At 37.4% G+C, this 21041-nt stretch overlaps 1 protein-coding gene across 1 annotated transcript in view; it reads right to left on the bottom strand.

Moving 5' to 3' along the window:
• Positions 1–21041, bottom strand: part of LOC129775943 (protein phosphatase 1 regulatory subunit 14B) — a 260278-nt gene that overhangs the window by 226651 nt on the left and 12586 nt on the right. The window lies entirely within an intron of this gene.

Raw genomic sequence — 21041 nt, 5'->3', positions numbered from 1 at the left:
CTGAAACATGGCTTCGTTCGGACAATATATTAAACATCCATGATTTCAATATTATTCGTTTAGACCGTGATGATTCCTATGGAGGAGTTCTCATAGGTATTAGAAAATGTTATCCATTTTACAGGATTCCCCTGCCTTTAGTCACAGGAATTGAAATTCTTGCGTGTCAGGCACGCATCAAGGGTAGAGATTTGTGCATTGCTTCTATTTATATTCCACCAAGTACAATGCTTAATTATCGAAACCTTGTGAATATAATTGAGCTTCTTCCACAACCTCATCTTATTTTGGGAGATTTCAACTCACATGGCATTGGCTGGGGTGAATCTTTTGATGATCGAAGAGCTAATTCTATTTATGATCTTTGCGATGAATTCAACATGACAGTTTTAAATACAGGTGATATAACAAGAATTGCTCCTTCATCAGGCCGCGCAAGTCGCTTAGATTTATCCCTTTGTTCTTCCTCTTTATCATTAGATTGTCATTGGAAGGTTATCCAAGATCCACATGGAAGTGATCATTTGCCGATCACCGTTTCTATTTCAAATTATTCTAAATCGTCTGAAACTATAAATGTTCAGCATGATTTATCTAGAAACATTGATTGGAAGAGATATTCTTCAATTATTTCAGAATCAGTGGCATTAGTTAATGAGTTACCCCCGTTAGAAGAATATAATTTTCTAGCTGGTTTAATTCATGACAGTGCTATTGATGCCCAAACGAAACGTGTTCCTGGGAATTCGTTTCGCAGACGTTCTCCTAATCTGTGGTGGGATCAAGATTGTACAAATCTCTATAAAGAAAAATCGAATGCTTTCAAGAATTGGCGTAAATCAGGCTCCTGCGAACGTTACGACAATTACATTTATCTGGAGCGTAAATTCAAAAGCTTCATAAAAGCCAAAAAGAGAGGCTATTGGCGTAATTTTGTGAATGGGCTTTCCCGAGAGTCTTCCTTGAGCACTCTTTGGAGAGTTGCCAGACAAATGAGAAATTCAACTCATTCAAATGAACAAGTTGAGTATTCTGAAAGGTGGATCTTTGACTTTGCCAAGAAGATATGTCCAGACTCAGCACCTGCTCCACCTCTCTTCTTGGAGACATCTGATGATATTGCGCCTCCGTTCAGTATGGCTGAATTTTCGTTTGCACTTCTGTCATGTAACAATTCGGCGCCGGGGTCAGATAGGATCAAATTCAACTTATTGAAAAAGCTACCTGATAATGCGAAGAAACGTTTGTTAAAATTGTTCAATGTTTTTCTTGAGCAGAACGTTGTTCCGCATGAGTGGCGACAGATTAAAGTTATAGCTATTCTGAAACCTGGTAAACCTGCGTCTGATTATAATTCTTATAGACCAATTGCAATGCTCTCTTGCATTCGAAAATTATTAGAGAAAATGATTCTATGTCGCTTAGACAGCTGGATAGAATCCAACAACCTCCTCTCACCTTCGCAGTTCGGGTTTCGTAGAGGTAAAGGAACTAATGATTGTCTTGCTCTGCTTCCATCAGAGGTTGACATAGCCTTGTGTAGTAAGCAACAAATGGCATCAGTGTTCCTAGATATCAAGGGTGCGTTTGATTCAGTTTCCATTGAGGTTCTTTTTGAAAAACTTCATCTAAATGGGTTTTCTCCAAAATTAAATAGTTTTTTGTTTAACCTAATGCGTGAAAAACATATGAGTTTTACCCATGGTTCTTCGTCAGTTTTACGGATTAGCTACATGGGCCTTCCTCAAGGCTCATGTCTTAGTCCAATCCTTTACAACTTTTATGTAAATGACATCGATGTTTGTTTATCAGGAAACTGTACTTTGAGACAATATGCAGATGATTGTGTAGTGTCGGTAACAGGCAAAGACAGTATTCATCTGTATAATCCCTTGCAGATTTCTCTTGATAATTTGGTTGAGTGGGCTTGTAAATTGGGTATTGAGTTTTCTTCTGAAAAGTCAGAAATGGTTGTGTTTTCAAGAAAACACCGTCCCGCACAATTGCAACTTAAACTTTTGGATAGAACAATTAGCCACTCGCCGTCATTCAAGTATTTAGGAGTTGTGTTTGATTCTAGAGGCACATGGGGTAAACACATAGGTTACTTGAAACAAAAATGTCAGAAACGAATAAATTTTCTCCGATCCATAACAGGGACTTGGTGGGGGGCACATCCCGTCGATTTGATTAGGTTGTATAAAACAACCGTTCTATCTGTTATGGAGTATGGAAGTTTTTGCTTCAGGTCCGCTGCCCGTACTCATATTATGCAACTGGAAAGGATCCAATATCGCTGTTTGCGTATTGCTCTAGGATGTATGCAGTCAACACATACAATGAGCCTAGAAATTTTAGCTGGTATCCTTCCTCTTTCTGTGCGCTTTTTCGAGTTATCATTTCGTTTTTTGATACGTTGTGAAACACTCAATCCGATAGTGATAACAAACTTTGAAAAAATGCTAACCTTAGGCACTCAATCTAAGCGAATGTCGCTATATCTTGAATTTCTGACCCTGGAAAGCCCATCTGCTTTACTTGGTTTCCAGACCATTCCTTCAATTTTGTTCAATCCTTCTATTAATTTTGACTTGTCAATGAAAGTTTATGTGAGTGGTATTTCCAGTGATCTCCGCCAAATAGTCATGCCTGCAATTTTCTTGTCAAGATATAAACATATTGACTCAACCAAAATTTTTTTTACTGATGGATCTAGTCTTAATGGTTCCACAGGTTTTGGGGTATTTAATATTAACATCTCCATATTCCGTAAGCTTAGTTTACCCTGTTCGGTGTTTGTTGCGGAATTGGCTGCAATATACACTGCATTACAACATATTCAGACCTTGTCCCCTGAACATTTTTACATTTTTTCTGATAGTCTCAGCTCTTTAGAGGCACTTCGTTCGGTAAGGTCTAGATATTCTTCGTATTTCTTGTCTGGAATCCAACATCTTTTAAGTGTTTTGATAAGTAGATCATTTAATATCACTTTTGTATGGATTCCCTCTCATTGTTCGATACCAGGAAATGAAAAAGCTGATCTTCTTGCTAAGAAGGGCGCTACGGAAGGACTGTTATTTCATAGGCCAATTACTTTTGATGAATATCTCCATTTTCCTCGTGAACGTGCACTTCAATGTTGGCAGACAAGTTGGAATGGTAGTGATAAAGGTCGGTGGCTGTATTCTATCATTCCTAAAGTTTCCCTCAAACCATGGTTCAAAGGATATAATTATTCTCGTGATTTCATTCGAGTAGTGTGCAGACTCATGTCTAATCATTATTCCTCGAATGCACATCTTTTTCGAATTAACATCAGTGATAGTAACCTATGTATTTGTGGTACAGGTTACCACGATATTGATCACATTGTATGGTATTGCTCTGAATTTCAAAATAAAAGGTTATCTTTAATAGAAAATTTTCGCAAAAAGGGAATGCCACTCAATGTTTCGATCCGTGACGTTCTGGCTACTCGTAATCTCGATGCAATTATGTTGATTTATTACTTCCTCAAATCCATACACTTTCAAGTATGAGTATGTGTGTATTTTTCTTTTATTTTTGATTATCGTTTACTTCTCCAACTTTTTTGTTTTTTTGTTATGAATATTTTTATTATTTATCAATAATATATGGTTATTAACGTTTTCATTTTTCTTCAACTATTTTCCTCAGAACTCAAAAATACTCAGATGCACGCAATTGCTCGCAATCTTCAAGGAGGTGGTTTTCTCTATAAAAAATCCTCAAGAAGAAGTCTTAAATAATATTTCATAATGAATTGTTGTATAATTATTTATATTGTTCTATTTCTTGAAAAAATCATAGGGTTTTTATGCCTTTATGAGAAAGAACATTTGCATAGTTCTACTCACAGAGGCTTTTCCCTATACATAAACACGGCTCATTGATGCTTAACGTTGCTGAGCCAGTTGAAAATAAATTAAATTAAAATAAAAAAAAAGGGAAACTTCGATATAACGTACCCTCGTTATAACGTACCCTCGATATAACGTCACTCGATATAACGTACATTTTACCTCGATATAACGTACACATGTTCAAAGTCCAAAGGAATAATTTTTGAATATTATTTTTCTGAAAAAACAATGAATTATCTATGTTATGGTACTAAAGATTGATTTGTACTTTTTACCAATCCCGAAGTACAACAGTTTTGTGATTCCAGATTATAAATGAATCTAATTTTAATGAACAGTACGAAGGGAAACGTCATGAGAAAGAATGGCTTCGTCTTCTGGTTGAATTTATTCATTAACCTTACTCAAACAGCAATAAAATAAAGTAATATAAGCTACGTTTCTGAGTTCTTTATGATGTTTCGATATAACGTACAATTCGATACAAAGTACAATTTTGAAATGCAGAAGATTTTTGGAAGCAAACTAAAGCGCACACATTCGACATTACATTCCGAGGTAACGAGCAGCTCTTACCTAAGATTCTCATCTTCTTCTTTTCAAATGGCACTAACGTTCTTAGAGGAACTTCGCCGTCTCAACGTCGTATTTACTTGCGTCATTTTCATGAGTACTTAGTTGAAATTTCTATGCCAAATAACACGCCTTGAATGCATCCTGAGTGGCAAGCTCTAGAACACGCGTGATCACAGAGCAAGGCGGAGGAAATTTCTTTGACGAAAAATTCTCCCGACTATAACGGGAATCGAACCCGCCTCCGGCATGTTAGCTTTGACGCTAGCCACTCGGCCACGGGAGCACAAAGTTCATCATAGCAATTAGAAAATTGGCACGAGTTTCGGTTTTTGTCGTCATCGGGATGAATGAAACAAAGGGTTCATTGCTCCATAAAAAGATAAACCGGCTCCAACTGGAGCTTTAGAATAGAGCGAAGTGTTTCCCTGTCCCGATTTTCACGCTCCATCAACGGTGAGAAAAAAACAATATTCGTATGGCAGCAGAAATATTGTCCAGTGAACACAGATAAGCGGACCGGGTTAGAATATATGGAAGGTAAATGATTTTGGTTTGTCCAGTCGAAAATATGATCATGGTTTGTCCACTTTTTTGAATGTTCTAATTCAGCACACCTTTGTCAAATCAGTTATTCGAATTTTTCAAAACATAAATAAAATTGTCTTTTTCATGATTTACAGTAGTTTTATAGTATTTTTCTATAGAATCACATGTTTTAAAGGATTATAAAATACACCATCATACACACCTCGTTTTAGTCATTTATTGACCCAATCCTGCGTGACGTGACAACGTTTCGACTTACTGAAAACAGGTTTTTTGTCGTTTTCATGTATAAATTACACGTTTTAAATAGTAAACGACTTCAAAGTAAAATTGAGAAGATTTCAAGAATCTTCAGTTGGAGCATATTTTACAGTTGAATTCACTTGGCAACAAGTAACTTTTGTGACGTGAGAGCATCTGTGTTTTCACGATTTCCAACTTTTGAACATTAATGTTGTATTTTCAGTTCCGTTTCAAAACATACAAATGAACCTTGTTCTATTTTTTTTATCCCATTTATTTATTTAAGGCTCATTAGCATTTTAGCTGTAACAGAGCCGAATTTTAATCGTGTACATGTCACATGGTTATCATATCTATAATTAGCACATTACACAGTTGCCATTCGCCAGTATTCCTTCTATACCATTACATATGGTACATTCACACAGTAGCCATTTAGGCGTAAGGGTATTCTTTCTGTTCTTCCATTATCCAGTTGGACCACCGGACAGCGGAGACAGTTGATTGATGATTGTTGAGTTATTTATAGAACAGTAGCCCGATGTGTCTGGCAGAGCAGAGCAGTTGTATGGATGAATCGATCTTATTTCGACCGTGGATCGATCTCCATCGCTGATGATTGTTGCGTGGACGTAGCTATTCTGTAACAACACAAAGATGGTCAATGAGGGCCCTGAGTTTTGAACTCACGATCGATCGCTTACTAAGCGAACGCGCAACCAATGTGGCTACGGAGACCCCCACCTTGTTCTATGATTCGTCAACAATAGATGAACGTGGATTCCTGTATATTGTGTTTTTGTAAAAACTCGCAAGAACTTTGTAATAATCGGCATGCATTTTGTGACGCGACAACACGCTCTTTTTATTGCTCCGAATATTTTCACTTTCCTCTGAGATCTCCCCTTCACCTTCCAAAAATCCATCCTATAGGGGAAGGAATGTAGTCCAAACTCAACCGGTGGTCCTGATCCTACTCCCCTTTTATATCTCAGAAACGTGCTTTTCAGTAGTGCCAAATGAAAGGTGTGACAATGCCGACAATCTGATAACATGGTGGCTTTTTCCTCACTCTCTTCTTTCTAGTGTTTTAGTGCCATTTCGCGTTTTCATTGCTTCAAAAACAGAGTAAAAATATTTAAAGCTGTATGAAAAATGAGTTCAATGTTCTTTTAGATTGCGGAACATTACAAAACAAGGCAATGAATGTATGGAAAAAAATCGACCCTAAAATTTCAAAAAGTTACCCTATACAAAATGTTTACCACCTCTAAAAAACACCCTACGCCAAATATTAGCTTAATCGGACTTAAGGGAGAGTGACGCAAAGTGGTCAAAGTATAAGTTTTTTTAAAATCGAAAAATCACCATGTTGGGTAGCTGGTTCGATGCCAATACGCAGGACCCTATCCTGCGTTTCGTCGACCTGGGACTGTCGCGGTTTTCCTTCCTGGGTTTATAATTTGGGGGGTGAGTAAGCACCAAATAAACACAGCACCAACTTGAATATGCACTACAGTCTGTTTATTTATAATTCACAACTCATATATTTACAATTCATTCACATTTATATTATTTACAGGTAATTTTAATATGACATAAATAATTTGACCGTTCCAATGGCCGTTTCTTCCAACTCTCTTTTTTATAAACCTTCTATTTTTCATCTTCTTTTTTGTTTCTTATGATTTCTTGTTTGTCTTCCTTTCTCCTATCTCTTTCTCTCTTTGTTTTGTATCATGGTTTTTTTTCTGTTGGTAAATTTCAGGTTTCCAAAGCCAACGAAGGTCACCCATGCAGCAAATCATAAAAGTGGGGGTTTATCGAATGTAAAATATTCTCGGATTGTTCAGTAACCAACAGGGGAGTAAAGGATTCGGGGATTTCGAAAAAAAATTTTGATGTCAAATGTCTTAAAATTGCATGAAACGTCGAGATCTAGTGTCATCTCGAAAAATTTTTTTTGTCAAAAATCGACACTCTGGGACTTTTTTTCGGAGTACGAGATTAAACATATGGTTTTAAGCGCCAATAAAAATAATTATCTCAATTTTTCGTTCGGAACTTGTTGCGAAATGTTGATTTGCACGATAATATACCCTATGCCAAATATTAGCTCATTCGAATTTCATTTGAGGGGCTTAGAATGAAAGAGGTATAAAAGATTTGATCGATTTCTCTACATCGACTCTCTCTTTTGGTCATAACTTAGCTGCAAATACATCCCCAGCTGTATTTGACAATGTGGAAGATAGGTCAGAACCTCATTTATCGGATACTATAGCACACTTAAATTGGAACGTTTTTGCAGTTGAGTTATTAACTAAAGAGAAAGTTGATGAAGAGAAGTCGAGCAAGTCACTTATACCCCTTGCGTTCTAAGCCCCTCATTTATTAGTGTTGCAGACGTTAAAATTTGAGTTTTTTGAAAACCAAAAAATCACCGGAAGACAGAGTTTTCAATTTTTTTGTTAATGCTAAATGTCTTAAAATTGCACGACACATCGAGATTTACAGTTATCTAAAAAAAAAAAATTGTTGTTAAAAATCGACTTTTCAGACAAAAAAACGACCAAGCGCCAAAAAAAAAATTTTTTTTTATTAATTTTTTTTTCGAGATAACAGTAAATCTCGATGAGTAATGCAATTTTAAGACATTTGGCACCAACAATTTGTTTTAAAACCCCGATTTTCGGTGATTTTTCGGTTTTCAAAAAAACTTAAATTTTTACGTCTGTGACACTAATAAATGAAGTTCGAATGATAAGTAATATTTTGAAAAGGATATATTTTCGTGCAAATCAACATTTTGCTGCAAGTTCTGAATGAAAAATCGAGATCACTATTTTTAATGATACGTTTCGTTTTGTATTCTGAGGCGACGAATGACCTGAAGGTTAAAGCCGATTAAAATAAACATAAGTTCCAGAGTGTCGATTTTTGACAAAAAAAAATTTTTCGAGATGACACTAGGTCTCGATGTTTCATGCAATTTTAAAAAATTGAGCATCAAAATTTTTTTTTCGAAAACCCCTATTTCCTTTACTCCCCCATTGGATGATATTTCGATTTTCAAAAAAACTCAAACTTTGACCGCTTTGCGCCACTCTCCCTTAAGCCCGATTGATCTAATATTTTGCATAGGGTGTTTTTTCGAGTTTGAAATATATAAATTGAATCTACCTGTTACCTGCAGTACACGGCATGCGTTATTTGGATGAAGACGGGGTGATCCTACATCGACCCCCACTTTTTACATCGTGATTATTTAACACGTTCACTCTAGCGCTTACCAACAATGACTCGCACAAGCTTGATTCATCGAATGGCGCTCACTACAGAGGGAACGCTTTTGGTAAACTCTTTGAATGCTTTCGTGTGCATGTGCGCGTACCTGTGCAAAGGCGTTTATGTTTGCCCGTTGAAGATGACTTTTGCGTTGACGTTGACTTTGACCATTGACTGTTGATGTTAGCGTGTGCATTTGTATGTGCATTTTTTTATCTAACTCCACACGCGTCTGTAGCATCCCTACTCACACTTCATCTTTCCTAGAATTACGTGCACTCATTTAATTCATGCACATCTAAAATTACTGCTTAACAGACAATCTTCACTAGGCCATAAAACATAAGGTCGAAGCCTATCAGATACACTTTCCGTATTTACATAATTGTACGCAAACAGTATGCGCATTATGTTTATGACCCAATCCATATTTTCGACATGGGCATAGAATTGCTCACGCGGAACACATTTGATATGACCCACTTCCTACTTTCGGCATGGGTATAACCTTACTCACGCTGCAACTCACATTTGTTTGTCAAACACATGGTTGACATTAACTTATTTTGAAAACATCGTTGGTGGCTAGTTGGTAAGCCAAGAGAGAATATTAAATCAGTCTCACGATAACCTTATCGCGGTACAGTCACTTATGCCGAAAACGTCCCGAAGTTCCCACGAACATCACTCGTCGCTCTAACGCCAAGTCATCTTCACTCTAACATTATCTCCCTCTCGCTCAAAACCTATTGCTCACAATAGAACTTTTTCCTCTTTTTTCATTCTTCTGCTAACACTACCATTCCCGATCGTACTTTGGGATTTGATGCCATTTCCGGTCTTTTAGATCCGTTTTTAACGAACCGGAAGTTACCATCCTCGATTCCAAAATGGCATCGGAATATGAAACTCGACTTCCGCTGGTAAGACACCTGTACCCAATACCCATATCGTATGGGTTTTCCTTATTTTTGGTCATTCAATACTATTGTCAGCAAACCGGAATTCGAGACAAGTTTATATTCTATATTCTGGAATCTACGTTCACCTTTTGTTGACAAAACATAGAAGACAGTTCATTTGTATGTTTTGAAACGGAACTGAAATTAATTAAACTAATGGTCAATTTAATTAATTAAACTTAATGGTCAACAGTTCGACAGTGTTATCACTTCGCAAAAGTAGTTGACTGACATCAAGCCAATCTAGCCAATAAATATTCTCCAACTGATGATTATTGTAGGAAATTTTCTCAATTTTACTGTAACATCGTTTAATTTTGAGTGATTTATACATGAAAACGCAAAAAAAGTGTTTGTAGTGAGTCAAAATGCTGTCACGTCACGCTGGAATGGATCGTATATTTTTCGTGCCGTGACAACAGTTTTTTGTCCCATCCGTTTATTATTTTAGGCTCATTTAGCAATTCTGCTGTAACAGAGCCGAATTTATTCCTGTACATTTTTATCTCACGATAATTTTGTTGTATATTATACAATTAAACATGTTGTATGTATGTTACACAGCGGGACTGTTGATATTAGGCTTCCATTGTTGTGTTATTAATAGTACTTATTACTAGAGATGAAACGGACATCTAGCAATTGCTAGAGTTTAATGCATACCAAACGTAAGAAACGTGATTGCGATCCATTCGAAATGTATCCGCATAATAGTCAATTCCGTTAGCAATAGGATTTCGTATGTGAAGTGAGAGGCTGAGATCACCATCACATGATGATCGTAGCGTGGATGTATTTGCCCCATTGTTTGCCTCGGAAAACACAAGTATAAAAATGTTTGAACTTAGGTTCGTCGGATAGACTAAAAAAAGCTCTATTTTTGTGACGTGATAACGCTTCAAAATACCTGTTTTTAAATTCCTTGTTACTCGCATTTATTTTACAGCTATTATATCGTTGCGTCTTCGTACTTTAAAATCTCACAATGATTCACGACCCTTTCATCATATTTCAAGTTTTTGTTTATGCTTTATTGCTAGCCGCTTTATTCTCCACCTATACCTACTGTTCAAAGTTTTCTAGCATATTTGTCTACCAGAAGCTTTAAGCGTTTCAGTTTAGCAATACACCGGGTTTTTCATGAACAGTAAACTATTGTCTAATGAAATGTGAAAAGTTTTCCTCACTTTAATGAATCAAGCTTGATTATAAGTTCAAAAATTTAAGGTTGGACAATTATGCCTAGAATATCAACATGGGACAATTGAACTTGATGTTGCTTTTTGGAATATTAGGAACAAACAATTTTTTCTTGTGTTTTTTCCGAAATATTATGCATAAAAACATCGTTTTATGAAGAAGAGAGTGATCTGCAAAACCTTTACAGAATATAAATCTCATTGTTATTAGGCATTTGCTAACAAGATGTACACGTGTTCTGTTAAACTTTTGACGTAGGATTACGTCTTTCGGGAACATATTGGGGTACACATTGAAAATCGAAAATCGAGCACATCGGTACAATTGTCCATTTTCAAACGCTTATTGCCCAGTCATTTCATGATGGATTGTTGATTTTTTTTGCGTCAATCGATTTGGGCACTCCATAACAATTTTTTATGTTGAATAAAATAATATTTGTCATGAAACTAACTATTGAACAATTGAAAAATCTCAACCCCTATTCTAACGGAAACATCCACTTCTAATTGGTCAAAATTGACGACACATGCGGCGGTTCCCTAACAGAGACATCAAAACCAAGCTGCCAGGCGGAAATCGGCATTGCAAATACATGAAAGTAGGGAGAACTTTTGTTCCTACCGAAATATGTTCCCTAACAGAGACATCAAAACCAAGATGCCCGAAGGAAATCGGCATTTCTAATATATACAAGTCGGTGGCATTTTTATATTGCAAGTAGGGAGAGTGATTCGATTAATTCTAGCAAATAAAATTTAAATTTGGAACTTCAATGATTTACTTCAATTTTCATAAATAAAAACGAAGTATGTTCCCGCTCGAGAACGGGTCGTCCGGTTTAAGCTGTCTGTTTTGTTGTGTTCATTTTCACCCAAGGAAAGTTCATGCGGCGAGAAAAAATTGGAACAATGAAGAAATATTCGAGAAAGTGATTTCCCATATGCTCTACATAAAGTATTAGGCGTTAGTCCAATTAGAATTCGTATGGGTTGAATAAACACTCAGAAAGTAAAAATTATAAAAGAAAATTACCTTTTCCTTTTCTAATATGTTTTCTCTATATCAAAATAACATGTTTTTACTGATGAGAAAAATTGATAATTGTGTTCGGTATTGGTAATTATCTTATATTACATTGGAAAGTTTTTTTTCTTCATTTCATCCATACATAACACAGGAGGCATCTCGCCTAGGGTCACAGAGGGACGGTTTTCATCATATCTCATTCCATTTCGGCATCTTCTATCTGATACGCACCACCCAACGACTGTTTACCATACTTTTGTCATCATCACTCGGTCAACACTGGTGGAGTGAACAAACAGTACCCAACTACCAAACAAAATTGCCCTTCTCCGGGCCACCAGATCATTATCAAAGAGTTTAACTATGTAATTCTTTAAACATATCCAAAATCAACAGATAGCCTAACGGAATCCTACGTCAACTATGCGGTCGTGTCTCGGACACAACCCTCCTGTGATTTTTTTATTTGTTTGATAACTGGTTCGTTCTTCCTAACCAGAAATGAGTGCATTAGCCCTGCTGAAAGCGTGACATAAAATTATTGTACTTGAACCGATTCATTTATTACGGATCAACCAAAAATACATGGTAGGACTGTTATGCCTAGAATTTCAACATGGGACAGTTGAGCTTGATGTTGTTTTTTAAAAGCTGGGAACAAACAATAACTTTTTTGAGTTTTTCGGGAAGATTAGGCAGAAAAAAAATCGTTTTATGAAGAAAAGTGAAAATTGTCAAAATGTGCGTAGAATGGCAGTATAGTTCCCATAACATTATACCGTAAAAATTTCTTTCGTTTACATCGCCTATTCTTTGACAATAGCGCAAGTGCAAAACGTTTATCCTGCACCACATGAAAACACGTTTTCAGTGTTGATATACTTAAGATAAACCGAGATATTTCTGTTTGGTTGCATTATGGCAATGTCGATAGAAAAAAAAAACCGCTTCGAAATCTGTTTTGCTGTCTCCTGCCTCGCCATCGAATGGGAAAGTCTGTTTATCTCTGAACTTTCAGCTGAGCAAATTTATCACCGCGACATGAACCGCAAAGCCGAGCACATCCACACGGGGGAACGCCGGAAGCTGTGGTTCGAAATGGCACACTCGTTCACCTCGCTTCCTTCCGGTCGTCCGGATAACCGTGTTTACGGCTCCGCCCTGCAAGTGTGCTCGTCAGCCGTTGGAGTTGCCCTATTTTTAGCGCCATTCAGTCAGGAACCGGAGGCGCCCATTCTAGTGATGATAAATATTTACAAATTGCGGCAAACCCACACCAAACCAAACGGGAGGGAATGACAATACTTGTCGGTGGTTCGTGCATTAGCGCGTTTTTCCGCCTCGTCTCGGTGCAATCTAGTTCAAGTCGTGAACAATCGAAAGAGGCAACTTTATTACCGCAAATTGCACGCGGAGGATTGCATTGTGATTCTTTCTTCCTCTTGTGGCCAACCGAGCGCGGAGGATTGTGGTACGGTGGTCCTGCTAACCCAGAATTTGTTGTTCTTTCTCACATGCAAGTCGGTGTTTAGTAATTCAGCGAAAGACGGCAATTGTGGAATTACCGTCGTCGTTGTCGTCGCCGCCGCCACGTATGACAATCAACGTGTGCAATAAATATTAATTTACATAATCAAGTGAAAACGTTTGGCAATTTGCACTGTGCACTTGTTCGCCCCTCGTCGTTGTTCTTCAGACGGCATACAGACGGGGGCCGGAGTTGCATCGCGTGTGACACATCTCCGACAACACGTAACTTAACTCCACGGCTGCGTGTAAAACAAATGTTCGCCACGACTTCTTGGAGCCACCAGCTTCGAATGACTGACTCTCTAAGTGAGCCAATGTGACACGGCTTGATAATCATGTCATCAATCATACGCTCATTGTTCCGGGTTGTTGCAAATGTTAACTTCTATGAAGAATTGCGCTCGAGCATTCCAGGTCGCGCCGAGGTCGTGCGAATCAGATTAGTTTCTCTCCGCACAAAAAAGCGACATTGTAAAGATGGCGCAGAACAACGGAACGGTATTCCGAGATTCAAAAGTAAAAAAAAATAAACCCAACCAGCATAAACGTGATAAAGCGGTAGTACATCTCTGTAAATTATCCACAGAATCACGCAAACCATTTATAGTCACATGCACTGAATTAAGCGTGACCATTTGAGGGGAACGGGGTAAATTTTGCGGATTAAATTAGTTTATTGTTAACGAGGTTCAGCCATGGCTAGATAGGGTAAGAACATAATTCTTAAATGGTGGAAGTGCGATGCTTTCTTGGCGATGTTTTGAACTACAGCGCGGACTCGATTATATACAGTCTCCGATTTCTTTTCACTGTATAAAGGGTGTGTCACATCAAATTGTATCACAGAAAAAACGCTGTAGAAATTCGTCCAGTAGACCGATCCTTTTGAAAATTTTAAATAGTAAAAAAAACTATTAAACAACTTTTGGCATTTTCTTTTTATTCATACTTCGAGCCCAAGCCCGTATGCTCGCACCTTCCTCTTTACCCCGTCCATAAGGTTCTGTACAACGTCAGGTTGTAGTTTTTTTTGAACAGAAATCCATTTTCTCTTGAAGTCCGCCTCCGATTTTACAACTTTTGGGTTCTTCCGGAGGGCCTGCTTCATAATCGCCCAATACTTCTCTACGGGCGCGTTGGGCGGGTTCATTTCCTTTGGCACGAAGGTGACCCCGTTGGCTTCGTACCACTCCAACACGTCCTTTGAATAGTGACACGAAGCGAGATCCGGCCAGAAGATGGTCGGGCCCTCGTGCTGCTTCAATAGTGGTAGTAAGCGCTTCTGTAGGCACTCCTTAAGGTAAACCTGCCCGTTTACCGTGCCGGTCATCACGAAGGGGGCGCTCCGCTTTCCGCAAGAGCAGATCGCTTGCCACACCTTGGATAGTTTCTGCTTGCGAATCTCCTCCGGAACGCTGAATTTGTCCTCTGCGGAGAAGAACAACAGGCCCGGCAGCTGACGAAAGTCCGCTTTGACGTAGGTTTCGTCGTCCATTACCAGGCAATGCGGCTTCGTCAGCATTTCAGTGTACAGCTTCCGGGCTCGCGTCTTCCCCACCATGTTTTGCCTTTCGTCGCGGTTAGGAGCCTTCTGAAACTTGTATGTACGCAGGCCCTCTCGCTGCTTGGTCCGCTGGACGAATGAACTTGACAAATTCAGCTTATTGGCGACATCCCGGACCGAACTTCTCGGATCACGTCTAAACTGCTTAACTACGCGCTTGTGATCTTTTTCACTGACGGAGCATCCATTTTTGCCGTTCTTCACCTTCCGGTCGATAGTCAGGTTCTCGAAGTATCGTTTTAGTACTCTGCTGACCGTGGATTGGACGATTCCCAGCATCTTACCGATGTCCCGATGTGACAACTCCGGATTCTCGAAATGAGTGCGCAGGATTAATTCACGACGCTCTTTTTCGTTCGACGACATTCTTCCAAATTTACGAAAAATTGACAGCGAAGCATGGCCAACGTGATCTATACACTCTTATCTGATTATAAGCGAAAGCTGAAGATATAATTCCTAAAAATTTAATTTCTACAGCGTTTTTTCCGTGATGCAATTTGATGTGACACACCCTTTATAATCAAATCCTGTATATAATCGAGCCAAAAAAAAATTTTTTTTATTCCTTTTTTATGCATAAATTTTTCGTTTATTGAAAATAAAAAAAAAGAATTTAATTTTTAATTCAACCCCCTAAAGTCAGAAAACACCTTTCTCACATGAAAAAAAAAATTTTTAGGGGAATGAATTAAAAATTAAATTCTTTTTATCATCAATGAACGAAAAATATATGCATAAAAAACGAATAAAAAAAATCAGACGATCACATTAAATGAAAAAAATCCTTCTACGCATATTTTTTTCCCCCAAAATATATTTTTTATTAAGGCACATGTGGCGTTAGCCTGACGGGGCCGGGAGTCCAATATTTTGACAATTTTTGTCTTACAACTATGTTAGTAATATGTAACCGATTACTCGCGGTTGGCTCGAGGTTAGTATTACAAGTGTTCTCATAATTGGTATGTTGCAGTCTTCGATGCTCTGCACGTGTGCCCGACCCGGGATACTTCCTATTGGGATGCAGCTGACCATTATCAGCAACGCCCCCCTAGTCTGTACCCCATATCTAGCGTGGTGCGTCTTTCTCGACTCGAGGAATCCAGGATAGAATGGTCACTAGCCGGCGCAATCATCAGCTCGTGTAGAGTTGTCATGAGCGGTACAACCTTTGGCTCTTGTTGAATGTTCGCATATGTTCGAATTCCAACAATGACAGAGCTATAGATCTTTTTTTTGTTTCGGACTCTGTTACCTCAAACTGTCTCTATACTCAAAAGTACGCTACGTAAGCCAATTCTGTTGCACTCATTTGAAAGATGAGAATATTTAGTACAGGATATAGTAGTGGAACATCTAAATTAATTGAATTAAATAACATTTAGGAAGTGAAAATTCAAAAGTTCGTAAATTTAAAGGTCATGTTATTCCAAAAATTCATATTAAACTTGATTGTTTCTAACAAATAAATTAAAGCTCCCAAATCACTCTAAAATTTGTTCTTTGACATCCAACTTCTATCTTTCTTAATGCTGCAATATCGATATAAACAATTCCTGGTGAAAATTCAAGCTAAATCTTCAAAAATCCGATTTTTACTCCCTGTACTTATAATAGCCACTTAAATTTCACCTTAACGCTGAAAGGTTACATTTCTTCTCGAAATAAGTAATATTTGAATTATAAAAATAATTATTTTTTCCAAGCTGTATATAATCGATCGGATCAAATTTAGTTTCACTGCAGAGAACAAAATTGCTATGTTCAAAGCGGGTTGGGTAACTTTTTTTTCATTCTAGGGTAGATATTGTTCTTTTGTACAATTCCGGCGTAAACAATTTATTCCCACGTCTGTCTCCCTAAAGGACACAACTCCGTCATAAAAGGGCACTATGGGATACAGATATAGATACAAACCGAAAGACACCCATCGCGAATGCAGCAAACTCTAAGCACGTGTACAGTTTTAAGTGGATTCGCTTTTCTCCCTGCAACCATTGGGAGAGCTTCTCTGTGAATCACATCCGCACGGTATGGATTTTTAATGCTTCATAAGTGTGTTTTGTTCCTCGTTGTCCTTCCCTCTGTCATCCGGTACCACCGAGCATTGTTATATTAACTTTTGCAAACTGCAGATTGTGCAACTGTATGTGCAGCAAAAAAAAACGGTTTGAAAGATTAAAAACTTGTAAAAAGCTTTGCTGTGCACTGATAACACACGACGATCCATTGCGAATTGCGTAATGGCAGCTCGAGAGTGGAAAGTTTAATGGTTGTTTTTGGGTCGGATCGAAATGCGTGATTGATGAGCATAAATATAGTCTAATGTTGAAAAGTTACTTATTTCTTCTGTAGAAGCCACAACTACCAGTCAGATTGATAGATTGTGTTGTACTCCAGTTTGCTGTAGGGGAGGCTATTCGATGCTGGCTGTAAATAAAATTGTCTTTTTCATGATTTACAGTAGTTTTTTAGTATATTCAACTTCTATTGATGTCATCGCGCCCCTTAAGAAGATGATGATGACCCACCTCATACCCCTACAAAGGTTTGAGCAGGACAATTTATCTCATAGATAATAATTAAGTTTAAAAGTATCAAGAGACCAGTATTATAAAAAAAGCGAACTGGATCTGTTGCAGGCATCAATATCTATTAATAGAACAGTAAAAAAAGGCACAATCTGCGAAAAAACAAACAACGTTCCTATCCATATTGCCATTGACATAGTCATAGTCTCAACTTCAGGCCCAATGTTTTTTCTAAGGCATGTCCAGAAAATGTCCAACCCGGGAAGATCCTTGACTGGTTGGGAATTGAACCCAATATCTAAAAGTTTCTACTTAGAAAATAAAAGAGATCTGCTACAATCAGAAATAATCGATATAACCATCTGATGAAAGATAGTTTACGACAATTCCGAATGAGCTAACCCAATTCCAGTTTCCACTCCAGACTCTATATAAAAATTTCATCATGTGTCAGTTTTCTGCCAGTGTTCATTATTAACATTCGTCCAGGCCCACCAAACGCGCACGAGGCTCAAACTTTTGTAGACAACGCTCATTTTGTTTAACAATCTACAATTTTAACAAATTTAACAATAAAAAAACATTATCATCATCAGTATGAACATGGCAGTTTGAGACACCTGTTAATAAATTTTCTAATTTCAATTAATATTAAACATAAATAAATCATTTGAAAAAATGTATTCCTTTGTATAACAACGAGTTCTGCGACCTACTGAATATAAAGTTAGATGTTCTTGCATCATCAGCGTTTCTAGTATTGTAACTATGAACATCACTTCCTCTTTCAATTCGATCACACAAGTATCGAGGCAGCATACCGTTTAAAATTTTGAAGACGAACACCATTGTCAAGTAATAAATTCTTTGCTTCACAGATAGCCACTGTGGCGCGTCCAACATCAAATTAGAGGAAGTGTATCTACTACATCTTAAAATCAAATGCATAATCTTATTTTGAAAACGCGCAATCTCGTTAATTGTGTATTGTTTGCAAAGAATAGGATCGACGAGCAAAAGTCTATGTGCGGTGAGATCAATGATTTCTTCAACTTAATTTTACTGTTTACCGTCAGTTCTTTTTTCAAAAGACACAAAACGCCGTACTTCTTGGCAATCTTCTTGATGACATTATTAATGTGAGACTTGAAAGTTAAATTGTCATCAATGATAACTCCTAGGTATTTGATTTCATTCATGCGTTCTAATGTCTCACCATCTATTTCCAAATTTACGTCAATACTGGAGTTAATTGAAGAAATTAGCATGTATTTTATTTGCCAACATTTAATTTCAATTGTTTAAATTTAGGCCACTGAGCCAGAGAATGCAAATCTTCGTGTGATCCTCGGTTTCTATTATAGCCTTAGCTGCGATGAATAGGACAGTATCATCTGCGAACGAATTAATATCATAATATCGTAAAACCCATCGCAGATCAATTATATATAAAATAAACAAAATGGGCCCTAAGACACTTCCCTGCGGTACCCCGAGTGAGTTGCCGATGGGATCGGAAACAGAATCATTAAAACGAGTCTTTTGAGCGGTACTCTTCGGCTTTATCCGTCTCATTAACTTTGGGGATCGGAATTACAAGGGATCCCTTCCAAACCGTTGGCACGTGCCCAGTTCGTATAGATTCATTAATTAGGTCCAGTAGATCGTGTCCAATAACATGGAAGCAATCTTGTATCACTTTTGCGTTGACATTATCGATACCAGCCGATTTTTGCAATGAAATATTTGAGATATTTATCTCTTAATTCAGCAAAAGTGATGGGTGAAAAACAATCTAGTCTACAATTGATACTAATAATTATTTCGTCAGGTTCGCTGACCAAGTCAATATTTTGGTTGATCAGCAGAACACTATTGACGAAATAACTGTTGAATTTATCGGCAATAGTTTGGTCTGACTGTTCTTCTGACCCTTCGAAAACTATGGATCACGGAGTACTATTTTTAGAATTTAATAACTTTTTCAATAACTGCCATAGTTCTTTGCTATTATTTTGATGTTCATCGATTTTCCTCTGTATATGTTCACTTCTAGTCCTTTTCGAGACATGTGAATATATATTCCGCGCGAAGGTGTACCTATTCCAATCATTTTCTAAATTAGTCCTAATAAACAGTACAATCTCTTTTGCGTTTGAGCCGCAGAGGATCAAAAGAGCACCAGCTTTTCGAATTGTTTTCCACCCACTAATTTATTGGTACACTCTCTCAGAATATCGGTCAGAACAGCTGCTTTATCATTCAGATGTCCCGTCATTGCTTCAAAATCCAGGCTTGTCGAAACAAGCTGAGACATGGCTTCTTTGAAATATCTATTCTAGTTTTTAATTTTAATTCTATTTCCATCACGGTCATCCTGTCCATTCTCAATGTAAACCAAAATTGTCTCATGATCAGTTATTTTGAATTTGGCCTCTGTAGAAGAATGGACAGTAGCAAAATTTGAATACACGTGATCTACACTGCGTTTCACAACTATAGAACCACTCATTTTTTCTGAGTTTCCAGAGATATGTAAGAAGTCGGTTGAATCGAAGTATATAGTGAAGGATATAATAACTATCTTCATTTGAAAGACTGGCCATTTAAACTTTATTGTTGTGTCCAGGCGCGAAACAATCAACAAACTAAAATTCAAGTGTTTCATAACTATAGAACCAGATGGGAAAAATCTCACTCCTTTACAAATTTAACGTCAATTACGCATGAATTACAATAAGTTTCTAATTCTTAGGCCATCTTTAGTTCTCAATCAGTTCAAATAACCCATTCGGTGTGGTTTCGACCAAGATGTGCCATGTTGTAGTGTGTATCACTTTCTATGCAGAGGATACTGACCATTCAAGCTCTTCAAATCACTCATACTGCTTCTAAGTTGCTCCTACTATTCGTACGATTACTCCTCATAAGTTCTTGATAGGATTTTGATCTGGTAAACAAGCTGACCAGTCCAGAATCTGAAGCCCTCATCCATCAAATCATGCCATAACTTTCCGGATTCTATGAACTGATATGCCAAATTACTCAATTATCACATTGATTACATTGATTTGAAGAGCCTGAACGGTCAGTATCCTCTGCTTAGAAAGTGATACACACTACAACATGGCACATCTTGGTCGAAACCACACCGAATGGGTTATTTGAACTGATTGAGAACTAAAGATGGCCTAAGAATTAGAAACTTATTGTAATTTATGCGAAATTGACGTTAAATTTGATTTTTTCCATCTGGTTCTATAGTTATGAAAGACTGGAATTTTAATTTTCTGATTGTTTCGCGCCTGAACAGAACAATAAAGTTTAAATGGCCAGTCTTTCAAATGAAGATAGTTACTATATCGTACACTATATACTTCGATTCAACCGACTTCTTACATATCTCTGGAAACTCAGAAAAAATGAGTGGTTCTATAGTTGTGAAACGCATTGTATTAGAGTTCTACTATATTTAGATATTCTCGTAGCTTCGTTAACAGATTGTTTTTAGGTAAAGTAATGTGATGATTGTTTCAATTGATTCGAACTACGGACATTAAGCCAGTCAATGTTAAAATCACCAGCAGTTATATTTAACTTACTGCAATCAACAATGCTTTCCCACCAGTTTTCCAAAATATCTAGAAAACGCTGGTAACTAGAACTGGGGGAATGATATATA

Source organism: Toxorhynchites rutilus, chromosome 3 (genome assembly GCF_029784135.1).
Source record: "Toxorhynchites rutilus septentrionalis strain SRP chromosome 3, ASM2978413v1, whole genome shotgun sequence".
NCBI lineage: Eukaryota > Metazoa > Arthropoda > Insecta > Diptera > Culicidae > Toxorhynchites > Toxorhynchites rutilus.
This window is presented reverse-complemented; position numbering and strand designations above follow the sequence as displayed.